The sequence below is a fragment of the Euleptes europaea genome, chromosome 13 (genome assembly GCF_029931775.1).
Source record: "Euleptes europaea isolate rEulEur1 chromosome 13, rEulEur1.hap1, whole genome shotgun sequence".
NCBI classification, from domain to species: Eukaryota; Metazoa; Chordata; class Lepidosauria; order Squamata; family Sphaerodactylidae; genus Euleptes; species Euleptes europaea.
Window position 1 is genome coordinate 11,396,677 of NC_079324.1, and position 19,070 is coordinate 11,415,746.

Consider the following 19,070-nt stretch of genomic DNA (forward strand, 5'->3'; position numbering starts at 1 on the left):
GAGGCGCCTTGTTTTTCCCTTTGGGGGAGCGCATGCGGTGGGTTCCTCTGTGGGGCTGAAGTGAAATACCATGCGTAGCTGGGGTGGTGGGGTTGTACGACTGCAGCACGTGTGGCCCTCCAAAACAAAAACACAGGAATGTTGTATGGCAAAAGTCGTTTCTGCAGCACGATCCCTCTCAGAAATAACCCCCCCACTAGGTTTAGTGAGGCTTATTCTCAAGTCAGAGTGTATTTTTGCTGCTTTTATTTTGGGCTAGTGGTATTTAAAGGGAAGTTTCTTGAACGTATCACACATGGCTTTATACTTCTGAAGGAGGAACGAAACATAAACTGCAAAAATCTATCCATGCTTCCTTGGGAGAAAGTCCCCTTTAACCCACAGGGATTTAAAACCCACTTGGTTTCCAAACCTGTTCTGTGTTTTATCATCCTTTCTCCCAGAGGTGTTTACAGTTGTGCAGGTTTGTGCAGATAGGATTCTGGAAGAGCAGCGGAGTGTGGCTTTTGCTTCTGCATAGAATCACATTGTTAAGAGTGTTGTGGCACCTTGAAAGATTTATTGTGGCAGATACTTTTGTGGGCCTGGCAAAGTGGGTTGTAGTGCCACAATACAGTTCTTGAAGCAGCCATCAGACTTCAGTTTCTGGATGCATTGTGGCTTTTGCGACACATTGGTTACTGTCCCCACGTTACTGTCAAGATTTGTGTTGGCTTCACACTGTTCACCTCTAGTGAATAATCTCTTGCTCCTTGACAACAGTAGCATGATACCGTTTCTTTAGGACCAAGCAAGATGTTGAAAAATGTGTGTATGTTTGAGTTTTCCAGAACTCTTTGTCAGGCTAGATGTTGAATCCCTCCCCAAAAAAAGGGGTGTTGCTGGAAATGATAGAAAAAGCTCTCACCTGCAGCTTGTAACAGTCTGAAATGGAATTAAGGTATTTGATGGGCTAAAATAGGTTAGGCCACACTAGATGCAAGAGGAGCTCAGTTTGCATCAAAGGCTACTAGGACAGGAAGCTATTGCTTGGGGAAATGTGGGAAGCCAACAGTTCTTCAGATCTGTGTTTGGCATGAGCACAGTTCTCTTTTAAGCTGCAGAACAAGTAAAGAAAGATGTGCTTTCGGTTAAAGAACCAAGAGGAAAATCATAGGCAGGTAAAAAGCAAATGCAGCAGAAATCTCTTGATGGTGGTTAATATATAAGCAGAGGTGCAAAGACTTAGACAGCCCACTCTCTAACATGGGACCCCGGTCTCCGAAGTACTCTCTTATTTATCCCTTTGCAAGATTCTGGAGCTGAGTTCACAGCATTCTGGGGTTAAGAACGAATGAGCCTTGGCTTGAAAAATAGTACTGTCTCTTGATGTTTGTAAAGATATAAGATATACAGAGGGCCCTGCTCTTGAATGAACCCTGTGGTGCAAAGTGGTAAGCTGCAGTACTGCAGTCAAAAGCTCTGCTCACTGCCTGAGTTCGATCCCGAGGGAAGTCGGTTTCAGGTAGCCGGTTCAAGGTTGACTCAACCTTCCATCCTTCCGAGGTCAGTAAAATAAGTACCCAGCTTGCTTGGCGTAAAGTGTAGATGACTGGCAATGGCAAACCATACTGTAAACAAAGTCTGCCTAGTAAACGTTGGGATGTGACGTCACCCCATGGGTCAGTAATGACCTGGTGTTTGCACAGGGGACTACCTTTACCTTTTACCTGCTCTTGAATTCACATGACAAATAAGTGTCTTATCATGACGAGAATTCCAGAGTGCAGCAAAAAGTGACCCAGTAACAGCAGTGATACCAACTCTGACTCAACCACTTGGTCATCATCCTCCAATGGGACACATCCCATCATCTGTCAACAATGTTCTTCTGTTCTCTCTGTAGGACGAATAGGTCAGTCCCTACACAAAATAATAAATGGACCCAAATCCAACGTTTAAAACATTATTTATTTAAAACATTTCTTAGCCACCTTTCTACCTTGTGGAACTCACAGTGACTTGCAGTGTAAATAGAACAATTATAAAAATACATAAGACCACAATTTAAAATCTCCAGTTAGGACTGCTAATCAATAAAACTGAATTAGTCAAATACAGTCCTGAATAAAACAGTCTTCCACTGCCTCCTGAAGATCAAAAGTGAGGGGACCAGCCTCACCTCGCTGAGAAGGTTGTTCCCTAATTGTGGGATTGCCACCGAAAAGGCCCTTTCTTGTGTGCCCACCAGACAAGCTTCTTTGATTGGTGGGACAGTCAGGAGGGTCTCTGCCTGTGATTTATTGGATATATAGGCTGCCCTTTGCTGGCCAAGCCAGGCTCAAAGAAGCTCACAACTTTCTAAAACAATTTAAAACCAACCCATAAATTACATGGATGCAGCTCAACAAGGATAAGTGCCGAGTTGTACATCTGGGTAACAGAAATGAGGGACGTGCATACTGGAAGGGGGATACACTTCTGGGCAGCAGTGTGTGTGACCAGGATCTTGGGATACAGGTGGCCTGTAAGTTAAATATGAGCAGCCGGTGTGATGCAGCAACAAAAAAGGTAATGCGATCTTGGGGTGCATCAACAGAGGCATAACATCCAAATCACAAGATGTCATAGTTCCGCTGTACACTGCATTGGTCAGGCCGCACCTGGAGTGCTGTGTGCAGTTCTGGAGGCCTCATTTAAAAAAGGATGTGGACAGAATTGAGCGGGTGCAGAGGAGAGCGATGAGGATGACCAGGGGCCTGGAGATCAAGCCCTGTGAGGAAAGACTGAGGGAGTTGGGAATGTTTAGTCTGGAGAAGAGGAGGTTGAGGGGGGACATGATTACTTTCTTTAAGTATTTGAAGGGCTGTCACTTAGAGGAGGGCAAGGAGCTGTTCTTGTTGGCAGCAGAGGATAGGACTCATAATAATGGGTTTAAATTGCCGGAGGAAAGGTGCTGACTGGATATTAGGGGGGAAAGTTTTTACAGTAAGAGTTGTTCAACAGTGGAATCAGCTACCTAGGCAGGTGGTGAGCTCCCCCTCACTGGCAGTGTTTAAGTAGAGGCTGGACAAGCACTTGTCAGGGATGCTCTAGGCTGATCCTGCATTAAGCAGGGGGTTGGACTAGATAGCCTGTATGGCCCCTTACAACTCTATGATTCTATGACATAACATTTACAACAATAAAACTAGGTACTCTCGACTATAGCAGCAAACGAAACATAATAATATTAACATAAGCAGCAATAACATACCATTTGTGGGAACAGCAGAGGTGGAGAGAGGAGGAGGAGAGGAGGCAAGCCAGAAGGGAAATGCCATTGATAATCACTACTATCATGATCAACAAGAGTCTGGCGGAAAGTTAAGACTAAAAAATTAAAATTACTGTAGAATCACCTCATGTGGGCTAGAGCCAACTTTTTCATATTCAAAGAATGGATCCTCACTACGCTTCTGTTTTTCATAAGAGGTATGGTTGGAAAACAAGCAAACAGCAGGGTCATGGGGGCCATGAAATCCAGGTAACAGGGCAAGACGCTATTCTGTTACATTCAAATCCAATCAAGAATGAAACAGAGGCCACTTACTAGTTACGTCAAGCTAATTAACACCTATAATGGGTGGGAAGCCCCAGAGTTGGCTAAAATAGTTAACGCAGCGATACTAAAAAGCCCCAACCATGGTTAAGCCCCAACCATGGTTAAGGGCAGAGATCAGTGTTAAACTTTACTAAACCCAAACCAGTCATTTCATGTTAAGAGTCTCCCTCTGATGATGAATGGTCAACAAAGATCTCCTGGACATTGCAATGTTCTCCCACGGGTTTCTATATAATAACATAAGGGTGCTCGTGATCCGATACTACAGCAATTACACTGGCTACCAATCCACTCCCAAGCCCAACTTCAAGATCACCTCTCCCGATACACCCCCCAGAGAGTGCTTCGCTCAGCTGGAGAAAATCTGGTGATCCCTGGCCAAAAAAAGCATCTGGCTGTCCTCAACCAGAGCCCAGGGCCTTTTCACCTCTGGCCCCGGCCTGGTGGAACACAATGCCTAGTGAGATTCAGGCCCTGCAGGACTTAAAACAATTCTGCAGCGCCTATAAAACTGAGCTGTTCCGCCAGGCATATGGTTGAGGACAGCAACCATTCTCTATATTAGGGTCTGGAAAACCCAACAGTGAGGAAAGGCTGTAGGAAATAGGCATGTTTAGCTCAAAGAAGAGAAGACGGAGGGACGGATGTGATCTGCTCTTCAACAACCCAAAGGGCTATCCTGTGGAAGAGGGCAACGGACCTGTTCTCTGCTGCTCCAGAGGGCGAGACGAGATCTAATGGGCTTCCAGGGCAGCAAAGTGGATTTCCATTGGGCGCTAGGGGAAATAGCAGGGATAGGTGAAGGGGTATCACATGATCTCCATCCTGGTTTAAACCATCATTCGGGCTTTTTAGTATTGTAATAATATTAATAATTGTTTATTTATGGCTATTTGCCAAATAAAACAGAGACAGAGCCTGCAAAGCATGAATTTACAAACCAAGGCTAATCTCAATATAAAATACTGAGTTATACATTTTCCGAATTAGATCAGGGGAATACTCTGAGGCGACTTTCCTTAAGTACAACTGCACAATATTTAGCCACCTGAGAGTTAATTGGGGAATTATCATCCATCAAAAACCTTTTTGTGCAATCACCCTCTCCTCCAGCACCCATTTTCCCAGTGAGGGGTTCAGTAATTTTGGAATGGTCTGTCTTGTAAACAGGGTGTCTGAAAAAGACATGTTCAGTAGTTTCCAGTTCCCCTGAGTAACAGGGGCAGAGCCTAGGGACCTTCTTGAATTTCCCTTCTAGGATGGCAGAAGGCAAGGCTGCGCATCTAGCCAGTGTATAGGCCCTCCTATGAGTATTTGTTTCCAGGGAGTACAAGTAGGCAGCTGGTGTTAAAATATACCTAGAATAATAGGGAGCTATAAATGTAACTACCGGTATAAAGAGTATATATAAGAGTATATATAAAGAGCTATAAAGAGTAACTCGCCAGGTCCATTTGGCGCTCAACATCTTTCACCCTTTGGGTTATAATTAATCTAGCTTAGTCCTTACCCAACTGAAGGAGTGCTAAGGGAGCTATACCCAAGCTATTTATGGTAATTTATTTTCTAAACCTACAATCCACTTTGACCTAAAGGTATGTAGGATTTAAATTAATCTTAAGCCAAATGTACAGAGAGGATAAACCCTTGCCTCGATCTTCATCATGCCAGTTTCCAGTCTCACCAAGGAATTCGGTACACATCTTGGGAGTTGAAGAATAGCTCTAAGGAAAAACAGAGTTGCACTTACCTGTAACTGTTGTTCATCAAGTGGTCTTCTGTGCAGGCACGCATGGGCCTGCGCAAGCGCAGTCCCATGCGGGACTGCACAGAAGCCACGAAGATGAACTTAGATTGCACCCGCTCAATATGTGTAAAACATGAAGATGGACTAGCAAGATGCATTCCAAAAAGCATCTGAGCTAGTATTTTTGCCTGGAATAGTCTAAGGGTGACAGGCACATAATGTGCCCCCTTTGTCCTAGATAAATTAATTATGGTGCGAACTGATCTCATCCCTAAATCAGCAACATAATTATTATGGACCGCCTTTGAGCCAGATGCCTGAATGATCATACCTAGATATTTAAAACAGGACACCTGTTCCAGCCTTTGTCCATTAATACTCTACTTCCGAAGTATAGGATGTTTACCAAGTATAGGACATTTATTTTTTCATAATTGATCGTTAGGCGTTCATTTTCACAAAACACAGCCACTCTTGCAAGCGCACTCCCTAGCCCAATGGGTCCTAGATAAAAGAGCAGCGTCATCTGCATATAAGTAACTCATGAATATGCCTGTTTGCCAGTTTGGGTGGATGATATTCTGGTCTACTCAGAAAGCTAACCATTTTATTTATGTAATAAGTAAAAAGCATGGATGCAAGGAGACATCCCTGTCTGACTCTATAAATGTGTATAGGGTCAGTAAGGTCGTATTGTGGTAAGTGTTAACTGTTCTGGCAAAATCTGGGACTACCCACCCATTAGCTTAGCATAACCAGTAAATGGTCCAATTACTTGGGGGTGAGTAGACCCTGCCTTGCTGTAAGTCTGCAAGCAGAGGTTGGACAGCATCTGTCAGCAATACTCTAGTTTTGGCTTTCCTGCATTGTGCGTGGATTGCACATGATGGACTTTAATGCCTCTGTGCTCTCTCCAGCAGTTATCCTGTTTGAATATTGGTTTTACATTCACTTAAGAGGCGTAAGTGTTCTTTATTGGTAGGAATATCCCATTCCAGAGTCAAGGTCTACATCTTCCTGCAAAGCCTTGAATGCCCTATGCCATGTTTTAATGGTAGGAATTCTCTTGAAGTTCTCTCAAGAGGCAGTGTGGTGCAGTGGTTAGGAGTGGCAAACTAATTTGGAGAGCTGTGTTTGATTCCTTGGTCCTTCACATGAGCAGCAGACTCTAATCTGGAGAACTGCGTTCGATTCCTCACACCTCCACATGCAGCCTGCTGGGTGACCTTGGGCTAGTCACAGTTCTCTCAGACCTCTCTCCCCACCTACCTCACAAGGTGCCTGTTGGGGGGGAGGGAAGGCAATTGTATGCAGCTTTGAGACTCCTTACAGTAGAGAAAAGAGGGGTTTAGAAACCTACTCTTCTAGATGTAGCTAGTCTAGTTTGCCAGTCTCTGCAATCATGTTTCAAGGGTCTTAAATCATGTCAATGGTGTTAACGTTCTTCATGTAATATAAGAACATAAGAAAGGCCCTGCTGGATCAGACCAAGGCCCATCAAGTCCAGCAGTCTGTTCACACAGTGGCCAACCAGGTGCCGCTAGGAAGCCACAAACAAGACGACTGCAGCAGCACCATCCTGCCTGTGTTCCACCGCACCCAAAATAATAGGCATGCTCCTCTGATACTAGAGAGAATAGGTATGCAGCATGACTAGTATCCATTCTAACTAACAGCCATGAAAACCCCTCTCCTCCATGAATATGTCCACTCCCCTGTTAAAGCCCTCCAAGCTGGCAGCCATCACCACATCCTGGGGCAGGGAGTTCCACAATTTAACTATGCGTTGTGTGAAAAAAATACTTCCTTATATCTGTTTTGAATCTCTCACCCTCCAGCTTTAGCAGATGACCCCGTGTTCTAGTATTATGGGAGAGGGAGAAAAACCTCTCCCTGTCCACTCTCTCCAAACCATGCATAATTTTATAGACCTCTATCATGTCTCCCCTCAGCCGCCTTCTTTCCAGGCTAAACAGCCCTAAACAGCCCTAATGGCGCCATTTTGTTTTCTTTCATTGGTCAAGAAAATAATGGAAAGCAGACATCTCTATCAATAAGTACCTTCAGTGATTACCAGTTTATTAGATTAGACACAGGCATTCGGGGGAAAGATGGGAGAACTACAGTGAGAATTAGGGTCAGTGGTTAGAACCTGACTTTTGGCACTCCTTGAAAAAGGAAGTAGATCGCCATTGGCTTTGGGTAACTCAGGTGGAATTCAACTTTGACCAGCCTTAACTAGAGTTAGCTAGAAGGCAAGAGTTGCAGTCGTACATGGATTTTCCCCCATGGGACTATTCTGAACTACCTTGGAAAGGTTTTGGAAAGCCTTTTATCAGCTGCCTTTGGTTTACCAGCTCTCTCTCTTCTGAGACTCAGCAGATCTAGGCATACTGATCCATGCTTTTGAAGATAACCTGGAAACTGTAGATGCCTCACAAGGGGGCAACCCAATTATTATCAGGGGCTCGCCAATGATTATACAAGCCCATCTTGAACAGCTGCATTGGTTGCCAGATCATTCCTGAGGTCAGTTCAAGGAGCTAGTTAAAACATTTAAATCCCTTCATGGCCTAGGACCCTTTTGTCTTGAAGACTGGCTCTTCCTGTCTGTCCCTGTGTGCCAACTACAGTTTTCAGGCTGCTACCTACTGGATCTTCTCCCATTTCAGGTGGCCCGCCTGGCATCAGCCGGAGCCTGTGCCTGCTCTCTTGTCCCTCCCACTTTGTGGAACAGACCATCTGAAGAGGCGAGGGGAACGCCATTGTTAGAAATCTTCAGGAGGCAATACAAGGCTGTTTTATTTGCCAGTGCTTTCAAGGGGTATAAACTGCAGACACCTTTGGGGGGGTATCTGGGGTTTGCCCTGACCAGGTTGGCCCAGGCTAGCCTGCTCTCATCAGATCTCAGAAGCTGAGCAGGGTTGGACCTGGTTAGTATTTGGATGGAAGCCCAGGGTCGCTACACAGAGGCAGGCAATGGCAAACCACCTCTGTTAGTCTCTTGTCTGGAAAACCTTGCGTGGTCGCTGTAAGTCAGCTGCAACTTGACAGCACTTTCCACCACCATCTGAGGTTTTATTCTGTTGAATTGTAGTGTCTGAATTTTGAACTGTAAACTGATTGAGCCACAAGAAAAGGTAAAAAAAGGTAGAGGTCCCCTGTGCAAGCACCAGGTCATTCCTGACCCATGGGGTGACGTCACATCCCGACGTTTACTAGGCGGACTTTGTTTACAGGGTGGTTTGCCAGTGCCTTCCCCAGTCAGTATTTAATTAAATAAATATACTCAGAAGGTGACAGATGGTGCTCCCATAAATGCTGTTAAAACCAAGGCGGTGGAGTTGCTGCTGCAGGTGTGCCCACTGCAAGCCAAACAGTGCAGTCCTGGGCAGAGTTACTCCAGTCTGACCCACTGACATAACTAGGTTTAGACTGGAGTTACTGTGCATAGGGTTGCACTGTAATAATCCTGTACAGGCTACATCTTGATGCAATCAAAGCCATCCACCAATCATGATGGCTTTTGCATTCCTTCTGTTGGCCAAATCCATACAACCCACTGCACCAGATTACTTACACAGAACTTGACTCGCTTCTCAGGCACTGCCATCGTTTGTTCATATGGGATGTTTACTTTCTGCTTCTCTAGAGCAGATCCACGCAAGGGCTTATATGTTGTCCTACTGCCCTGATCCGTGTGCCCCATTCTGAGCACTTAAATGTTACAACAGCAAGCCTGGGGATCAGAGTTTTGTGTCCCAGTCCTAAACATGCTGGATTAGATGCAAAGAGCTGGGAAAGTAAACAGCTGCTAGCACAGCCTTCTGAATGCAGGTGCTGCTGTTTGCAGGCTGCGTTGTCTACACAAGATTTTGTCCTCATGCTTCAACATGTGCTGGAAATTGCGTGCGTTCTAGTTCAAGTGGAAGAAAATTTAGATTTTGTTTTGGCTTTCCTAGGTACTGCTGTAGCCTTGGATGTAAAACACCCCTTCTGAGAAGCAAAGATGCCTTCTGCCTGTGGAAGGGCTGTTTTGGATATGTCTTCTGGCTTTTCTCCCATCCCTTAAACCCTTCTTTCCTCTGAATGTACTTGGGAACTAATTTCAGTGAAATTAAGGGTGCCATGTGAACTACACTTGTGGGTAAAGTGCCATCAAGTTTCAGCCAACTCATGGCAACCCCAGGACCATGGGGTTTTCAAGGCAAGAGACATTCAGAGGTGGTTTGCCATTGCCTGCCTCTGCGTAGCAACCCTGGTATTCCTTGGTGGTCTCCCCATCCAAATACTAACCAGGGCTGAGCCTGCTTAGCTTCTGAGATCTGACGAGATCCAGCTAGCCTAGGCCATTCTGGTCACTTTTTAAAATTTTGCCGTCAAGTCACAGCTGAGATATGGCAACCCAAGGCAAGAGACATTTGGAGGTGGTTTGCCATTGCCTGCCTCTGCATCATGACCCTGGTATTTCTTCGAGTTCTCTCATCCGAATACTAGCCAGGGTCAGGGCTGAGAAAGTGTGACTGGCCCAACGTCATCCAGCAAGCTTCCATGGTGCAAGTGAGGATTCGAACCTGGGTTTTCCAGGTCCTACTGAATTTGGTTGAGTGCACTTCCAAGAAAACCATGTTTAGGGTCAGTTTGCAGGATGGTTTATCTCCCTGTCTTAAACACAGTTTCATGAATGTCGATTCCTCATAACAACCTTGGGAGGCAGATTCCATTGATTTTGATTGCACTTACTTTCATGTAAATTGTATTAAAGACAGTCGACATACATAAATTAGGAAAAGGCAGGTCCTGAACAACGAGGCAGTACAGACCACGGTGATAAATTGCTTGTGAGTGAGTAAGTAGATTGGTAAAAACAGGTTGTAGTGATTTCTAACAGTAAAATGATGTTCTCTTTGATTTGGCATTAGTGGCTCTTTTGATGGTGATTGAAATTTATTGGGGAGGAAAGTGGGATTTCACTTTGTATTTATTTATTTGCTTTGTTTTTGCCCCGTCTTTCTTTCCAGTGAGGACCCAAAGCAGCTTGCATTGTTCTCCTCCTCTCCCCTCCAACGTATCCTCACGACAATCCTGTGAGGTGGGCTGGGCTGTGAGTGTGTAACTGGCCCAAGGTCACCCAGCATGCTTCCATGGCAGAGTAGGGATTTGAACCTGAGCCTTAACCCTCCCCTCCCCACCCGTTTTGCAAGGGCCAAATAATGCATCTGGAGTTCCAGTCCAAGAACTCCAGCCTCACATGTATTTTGTCCCAGAGTCTGTAGTCCTAAGCATACTTGCAATAAAGCTCCTCTGAAATCCCTTTGACCTACTCCTGGTGTGCCTCCTGTGCAGAAATGCCTCCATGTGATGACTTAGTCATTCCGTCCAAACATCTTGCTGCTTCTTTGCATTCCTGCCTTCAGAGACTAATAGATCATGATGGGTAGCCATGTAAGTCTGCATGTAGCAGTAGAAAAGAGCAAAGCTCATTCCCTGCCAGAAATGTTGTTAGTCTTTAAGGTGCTACTAGGCTCTTGCTCTTTTCTGCTGCTTCAGAGGCTAATGTCTTGCAAAAGGGTGGGCAAGGCGGCTTATCTCTGAACCCGAATGAGAGGACAGAACAGGGCATGCGAGGCAAGAGGAGGCTGTAGCGCCCCCCTCAGGGGCGGGAGGACTGCTGTCACACTCCATGGATGTCTGCAAGGTCAGAATTGGGTAGTGGTTTGTGTATTGGACTAGCAGCTAGGAGATGCACATTCACATCCCCACTCTCCCGTGGAAGCTTTGGCCAGTCTCTGTCTGTCTGTCTGACTTACCTTGCAAGGTTGTTCTGAGGATAAAATGTATGCCAATCTGGGAAGAAGGATGGGATACACTAAGATATAAAGCAGTATGGAATCTCTAGCGTGGAACTTTTTGCCTGGGGTGTTCCTCTGTAATTTGAGGTGAGGAATGATTTGCTTGGACCAAAAATCAGCTCCTAACTGATCGAAGCACATCCTTCCAAGCACGAAGTCACAGCTCTGCTGTTTTAAAAAAATGCCTCTCCTGCACTTTTACGACCCAGGGACTCAGGGCAGTTCACAGAATCAAATGTTTAAGCTGAGGTTGTACCCTGTGGTCTTTACGCAGTTTCCCAGTTCCCGCCGGGCATGTTCCTCCTTAATGTGGCTCTCTTTCACTGAGATGCCAGTGGGTAAGCCCATAGCTGTGGGGGATGTGTGGGCAAATGCTCTTTCAGGCAAAATGGCGGACTCTCTGTTAGGAATGGAACATCCATAAATGGTCACCCTAGAATGTGGGATTTATTATTATTATTTACAAAATTTGTATCCTGCCTTTCTGCCTTTACAAGGGCCACCAAGATACTTAATAATTTAAAGCATACATGATAAAATCACATTTTAAAAAACATTAAAAACAACACACATCCCCAACACACATCATCAAAGCAATTAAAAACGCAGTTAAAATACATACAAAATATAGAAACAGCAATTAAAACTTTGGTTAGTAAGGAGGGATCATTAAAGGAATGCCAAATAAAACAAAAGTCTTCACCTGCTGGCGGAAGACAACAGTCCTTTATGGCAATTAAGAATCCAGTTCAGTCTAAAGTAGTAAATTAATCATGTTGGTTTTCTATTTAAGTTTTTGCTATTTCGAGTTGAGTTAATGATAGTCATTCCAGCCACCACCCTTCAGTATACTCTTACATTTCCTCGCTGTATGCTTTCTGTATGCTTTGGGCCCACAGGTGGAAAATTGCAGAGAAGATACAGCTAAATTCCTCCATTGGCATCCCTGATTTAGGTGAAACCCTGATTGCCAATGAGACATGTGCCAAGAACAAACAATATGTTGCAACAATGATTACATGGAGAGAACTTGCTTCCGGGTTTTGTTTGTGCATTTTGTGCACAAAAGCATATTTGTTTTACTTCATCCTGTGCTCCCCGCTTTTGCTCCCAAGGTGACTCCTGGCAATCAAATAAAAAAACAGCTAAAGTGCAGAAACAATAACCACGAAACCAAGACGTGAGGCCAGAATAAGGCCAACCATTTTGAGTGCCCACTGCACATTTCGAGGTTGTTGTGCAAGTACTCAGGAAATAGAAGGGCCGGGAAGGAATCAACAAAAGCCTGGGGAAACGGGAAATATCTTTGCCTACTTCTTAAAAGTGTAATGGATTTGGTGCCAAGCAGATAGATAGATAATTTATTTACGGCCCTTAGCCAGATAGAACAAGATAAAACAGAAAACATGGGCTAATAAATTCTTACAAACAAAGAATTACAGTCCGAGTCTTATAACACTTAAAAAGAAAATTACAGCTGGGACACATCTGTCAATTGTGCTAAGAGGCTGTTCTATGGCGTTGAATTTTCATTGCTGCCATGCAAAATTTTGCAACCTGAAGAGTGATTGATGGATTATCCCCTTGTAGGTGCCAAGCAGATTGCTGTGGGGGGAGAGTTCGGCATTCAGAGTGCCATAGCTGTGAAAGGCCTCTAAGTATCCACCCACCTCCCCTCCAGAGGCATGGGCATGAAAGGGTAGAAATAATAGGGCATGTGGAATCTACCTTTGCCGACATGGCTTTGGTATAGCAAAGTTGTGAAATACAAGTGGTGACTGGCAGTTTTTCCTATGCACATGCTCCCCATCTGTGTAAAGGGAATGTACATGTGCATGTTCACCAGACGTGACCATGCAGAAGTGTAGCATCTGTAGTGTGCTGTAGTGTCCTTGCACTAAGAAGCTTAGTGTGTTCCCCATCAATCAGGACTGGGCCCACCCCCTTTTTGTGCTTCTAGGAACAAGCTGGTCTTGCCTGGCAAGCAGATCTGGCAGAGTGATGGATTTTCCATATCAAATGGGAAACTACGAGGAATGGGTTGTTGCAATCCACTTTGTGTCTCAATGAGAAAGACGGACTATAAAGAATATAAATAAATGAGCTGTAGTCTATGGCTGCCCTGAACTTGGTGGCCCAGGCTAGTCCGATCTTGTCAGATCTTGGCAGCTAAGCAGTGTCAGCCCTGGTTAGTACTTGGATGGGAGACCACCAAGGGTTAACAGGGTTGCTATGCAGAAGAAGGCAATGGCAAACTGCCTTTGTTAGTCTTTAGCCTTGAAAACCCCATTGAGTTGCCATAAGTCAGCTGCGACTTCATGGCACTTTACATACACATAGTTTATGGTTGCTTTCATGCTTCCATAGATTGCATCCAAATGCAGTCATTCAATCGTGCTACCACTAGTACTCCACCTTTCTCATGGAGACTCAAGATGGATTACAAAATTAGAATGTAGCAAAAAGCTTTCTAAAACATCACGAACTTAAGCAGTCACCCTGTGGCCATTTCCTACATGGCATAGGACTGCAACTCCCAGTTGGGGCCTGGAGATCTCCGGGTATTACAGCTGATCTCCAGATGACAGAGGTCAGTTCACCTGGAAAAAATGGCTGCTTTGGAAGACAGAATCTATGGCATTATACTCTGCTGAGGTCCCTCCCTTCCCCAAGCCCCACCCTCCCCAGGCTCCACCCCAAATCTCCAGGAATATCCCAGTCCGTAGTTGGCAACCATAGCTCTCACTAAGCATGCAGCTCCCTTTTGAGTGTGCACGCACACCCCATTCCTAGAGAAGGGGCAGAACACACATCTGGTACACTTAGGGTTGCCAACCTCCATGTGGGTCTTGTTAATCTCCTGGAATTACAGCTCATCTCCATAATACAGAGATCTGTTCCCCTGGAGAAAATGGATGCTTGGGAGGGTGGACTCTATGGCATTGTACCCCACTGAAGTCCCTTCCCACCCGAAACCCTGTCCTCCTCAGACTCCACTCCCAAATCTCCAGGAATTTCCCAACCAGGAGTTGGCAGCCCTATAACATGGGAGCCCTGTGAGCAGGAAATTAACTGTAAATCAACAGTGCTTGTGTCAGCTTTGGATGGATGGATTGTTACAAGTCTGTCAGCTGTGTCTGTAGTTTCTACAGACTTTTGGAACTTCCCTGTTATCTTTCAGGCCATGATAACACTGTCTTCTTGTTTGCCCCTAGATCTGATTTGGGCACTGACAAAGGCATTTATGTGTGTTGGGGATTAGCCATTTCCTAGTTAAGCCAAATGCAAACAAAGGTTATTGGGTTTCTCTGAATTGCAGCTTCCTGTCACAAAAGTTTGAGTTTGATTTTTAACCTTTCTTCTGATGACTCCCTGACACCCAGTCTTGGACTTTTTGATCTACAGAAATGGGGAGCGGGGGAGTAAGAAGGTTTTACCTTTTAGATTGATTTATTGAAAACATTTATATGCCCACCTTTCTCCCAGCTAAATGGGACCCAAGGTGAGGTAACTTAAAGCTAGATGCAGATTTCTTAAGGGAAAGCACCCATTGGCTACTGAAATGTTAATTGGTTATGTTTCAAAGGAGTAACTAAGAAATAACTTTCTTCCCATACTGTCCCCCCACCCCAGCAAAGTGCAGTTAGCTATTGGCAGGAAGAGGAGGAAGGGACCATTTCCTGATGTACATGTGTATTCTTTATAAATGTTTTGAATACAACAAATACAATTTTCTTTCCCTTCAAAGTTCTGATGCTAGCTCGCGGGGGGCGGGGAGTGATATCCCTAGGTAAATTTTTCTTCCCTACTCCCAGTGCTTTTTGGGGGGGATGGGTACAGATGCCCTACCTGTCTTCTGCCTCCACAGTGGTAATTGCAGCTTTGGCGGAGGGAGGGGCTTATACCAGAGAAATGGAAATGAAAAACTTTGAAGCCATATAGGGCTGCTAATTGGTAAAAGTCTTGACCTGGATGGCCCAGCCTAGCCTGATCTCTTCAGATCTTGGAAGCTAAGCAGGATCAGCCCTGGTTAGTATTTGGATGGGAGACCACCAAGAAAGTCCAGGGTTGCTATGCAAAAGCAGGCAGGCAATAGCAAACCACCTCTGTTAGTCTCTTGCCTTGGAAACCCTAAGGCAGGGGTGTCAAACATAAGGACCGTGGGTCGGATCCAGCCTTTTGAGAGCTCTTATCTGGCCCATGAGCCAGCTGAGGCAGCCACCCTCCGCACTCTTGATCTGGGCTGGCAAGGCATGGCCTGGCCCAGCCCGTCCAAGTGACATTTATGTCATATCTGGCCCTCATAACAAATGAGCTTGACACCCCTGCTCTAAGGGGTCACCATAAGTGGGCTGCAACTTGATGGCACTTTACACAGACACAATTGGTTGTTTTTTTTAAAGGTAACTATGAGGACAGAAGGTAGATGTGATCAGTGCTTTGAACACTGTCATACTCCTGTTCTCCATACTTACTGCCTTTACAAAAATTAAATCACAGCATGTGCACTAGTTCAGTTGAATGTCCATTCAATTTCCTCCTTAAAGACACAAATACCCAGTAGAATCACTTTTTAAAAGGAAAAATCTGCTCCGTGAGGAAGTAGCCTCCTGATGTTTGGGGAGCTGAATGGGTTTGATCTTAGTTAATTGGTTGTATATCTGTAAGGTACTTCCACAGCAAAGGACTTGCTGTTCCCATGATGTGCATCTGTATGTACTCTTAAAATCAGAGGTATCGAAAAGAAACAAGCCCAAACCTCTAGTGAAAAACAGACTTACTAGGAGTTGGTAAGCCTTTCTGAGAATATAGGTGTGGGTCCTGTTACTGAGAATGCCCTGCGTGGTATAATAGTTAGGAGCGATGGACTCTAGTCTGGAGAACCAGGTTTAATTCCCCACTCCTCCACATGAAGCCTGCTGGGTTACCTTGGGCTAGTCACAGCTCTCTTAGAGCTCTCTTAGCTCCACCTACCTCACAGGGTGTCTGTGGTGGGGAGGGGAAGGGAAGGTGATTGTAAGCCGGTTTGAGTCTCCTTTAAAAAGGTAGAGAAAATCGGCATATAAAAACCAACTCTTCTTTTTCTTCTTCCCTGTGCTGGTGGTAGATGGAAATGCTCCCAAAAAACAAAGCAGGGTTGTGTTTGCAATTGTGTTGCAAAGTGGAATCTGGAAGTAGGAAAAGAGTTTTCATGTACTTTCAGAGAAAATAGAAGGCTTCTTAGCTGAGGGAGCATTTGAAGGACCTGATGTGATTCGGCTTTGAGGACATCAGGATTCAGAATATTTTGTGATAAAGGGAAAGTGAAAAATGTGATGCAAATGTGGTATTTTTTGCTAAAGGACAGTGGTTGTGGCTTGTGAAGCAAGGGATTGGTTCATCACGGCAAGAAAGTTTGCAAGCAATGCTAGTGTATTTCCCCCACTGTCTGCCTTGAGTATCTTCACAGATGATACTAAGACTACCTTTTTGGTTAGAATACGTCATATGTTGATAATTGAGGTAGGAGGTGATGGTGGTTGGATCATTTCTTGTTCCATTTATTATTGTGGATGCCTGCGGTGCATTTTTGTTTCCATGTAACTCTTTCAGAATTTGCCTACTAATTAAAAAAAAAGCTGTGTTTTGGGCCAGTTTAAGGAGGAATATAGTCATTTATGACAGAAGAAAGATAATGTGCCTTTGAGTCACAAACCAACTCATTTCGACCCCATCCATGGGCCATTCCAAGCAAAAGAGGAGCAGAGGTGGTTTGCCATTGCCTTCCTCCACATATTTATTTATTTATTTATTTATTGAGTTTCTATACCCCCCTCCCCTGCCAAAGCAGGCTCAGGGCAGTTAACAACATAATATAATAAATGTGGTGTTGGAAAGAGCCAACAAGTCACAGCTGACTTATGGCGACCCTGTAGGGTTTTCAAGCCAAGAGACGCTTGGAGAGGGTTTGCCATTGCCTGCCTCCATGTGGACTGAGAGTTCGGAGGGAACTGTGACTGGTCCAAGGTTGACCATCAGGCTTCATGTGGAGGAGCAGGGAATCGAACCTGGTTCTCTGGATTAGAGTCCGCTTCTCTTAACTATAAATAAATACAAACACAAAATATAATTAATTCATAAAACCAGATGTAAATATCACATATCAAATCTTAATCCCAATAAAACCAAATACAGTATGGCACCCCCAACCCACAATCTATACCCACACTAAAATGTAAATAGGGCTTTCATGACCCTTCGTGTGCGTGCTGAGGGAGAGAGAGCCGGCTTGTCAAAATGTTAGTTTGGAGTTTTAAGTTTTCTCCTTAGTCCCCTTTACCTGTTTTACCTCGGTAGAAATGAGACATCGGAGGCCCTTTCATGTTAACAAACAAGAAACAGGTTTATTAAACACTGTACAAGGGATAGATTTGGAGGGGAAACTTTATGTAGGAACCGCTTAGAACCAGAGCTCTTTTATAAGTTTTACTTCAGAGAAGGCACAGATCTTAGATGGTGTAGTTGTTTCAGAATTACAGTTCTTAACTTAAATTCACAAATTCCTTTCAGTCCCCAGAATTTCTTATAGATGTTACTGTTCAGACTCTGCTGCCTATCTATCAGGGAAGGCGGAGATTATCCAACCTCTTTTCCCCAGAGAAGCCCAGTAATAAGGAGATTTCTCCTCAAATCTCTCTTCCAGTGCTCACTACTGCCTTTCTTTGGCAGTAATCTACTGACAAAACCCTGTATTTGGAATATCTCTTTCCCAGAGCCTATTCCCTTCCAGTGAGCTGAGAAAGGGCCCTTTTCCTCCCAATCCCTGCCTGTCACTCCACAGGAGTTGTTTTACGCCAGTTTAGGCAAGACTGAACCCTCAGGTTCCCAGAGTCCAACACAGCTTCTGTTCACACAGGCTGCCGAAACCAGAATTCAGTTCCTTTCCTCAAAACTGAGAGAGTGAGCCCCTTAGCTCTGCCCACTCCTTGTCTCCGAGCTTCTCTCAAAGATTAGCTCTTGGTTCGTCACCAGGGCAAATAACCCTAATTCAATAAAACCGGGGAGCAAAATGCACCATGCCTGAGTGATGATAATAGTGGGTGTTTGGTACGGAGTCCAGCTGATGAGGGGAGGTTTTGTGTTCAGGCCAGCACTTTATAATAGCCGTCGCTGTCCTCGGCCGTAAGCCTGGCGGAACATCTCTTTTTTTGCAAGCCCTGCGGAACTGAACCAAGTCAGCGAGGGCTCTGCTCTTCTTAGACAAAGAGTTCCACCTGGAAGAGGCCACCACAGAGAAGGCTCTGGCCCTGGTTGAGAACCAGGGACCATCAGGCAGTTGTCTGTTGAAGAGGGCAAGGCTCACTGAGGGGTGTATTGGGGGAGGCAGTCCCATGAGTAGGAGTGTCCCAGACCGTTTTAGGGCTTTAAAGGTGAGCACCAGCACCTTGAACTTGATCCGGAAATCAGTCTGGAGCCAGTGCAGCTGATGGAGCCCTGTTTGTGTGTGTGCCCTCTGTGGAGTCCCAGTAAGGACCTTTGCTTGGATCACCGTGGTTAGGCCAGAGTGGGGCAGAGAGGGCATAAGCGTCTGAGCTCAGCGAAGATGAAAAAATGCTGTCCTAGCAGCTGTTGAGATTTGGCATTCCAGCAAAAGGGAAGCATCCAACATTACTCCCAAGCTCTTCGTGGAAGAGGATGGCATTAACTGTATTCCATCGATGTTGGGAGCTGAGTCTCCTGATCTATCCCTTTCCGACCCAGCCACAGGACCACCATCTTTGATGGATTTAATTTCAGCCGGCTCTGCGTTAACCATTTCACCACAGCCTCCAGTCACTCGGCCAGGGTGTCCAGAATAATACCTGACTGGCTGTCCATCAACAAGTAAAGCTGGAGACCATCCGCATAT

At 45.1% G+C, this 19,070-nt stretch overlaps 1 protein-coding gene across 1 annotated transcript in view; it reads left to right on the forward strand.

Moving 5' to 3' along the window:
• COL4A6 (collagen type IV alpha 6 chain) overlaps positions 1-19,070 on the forward strand; it is a 234,884-nt gene that overhangs the window by 589 nt on the left and 215,225 nt on the right. The window lies entirely within an intron of this gene.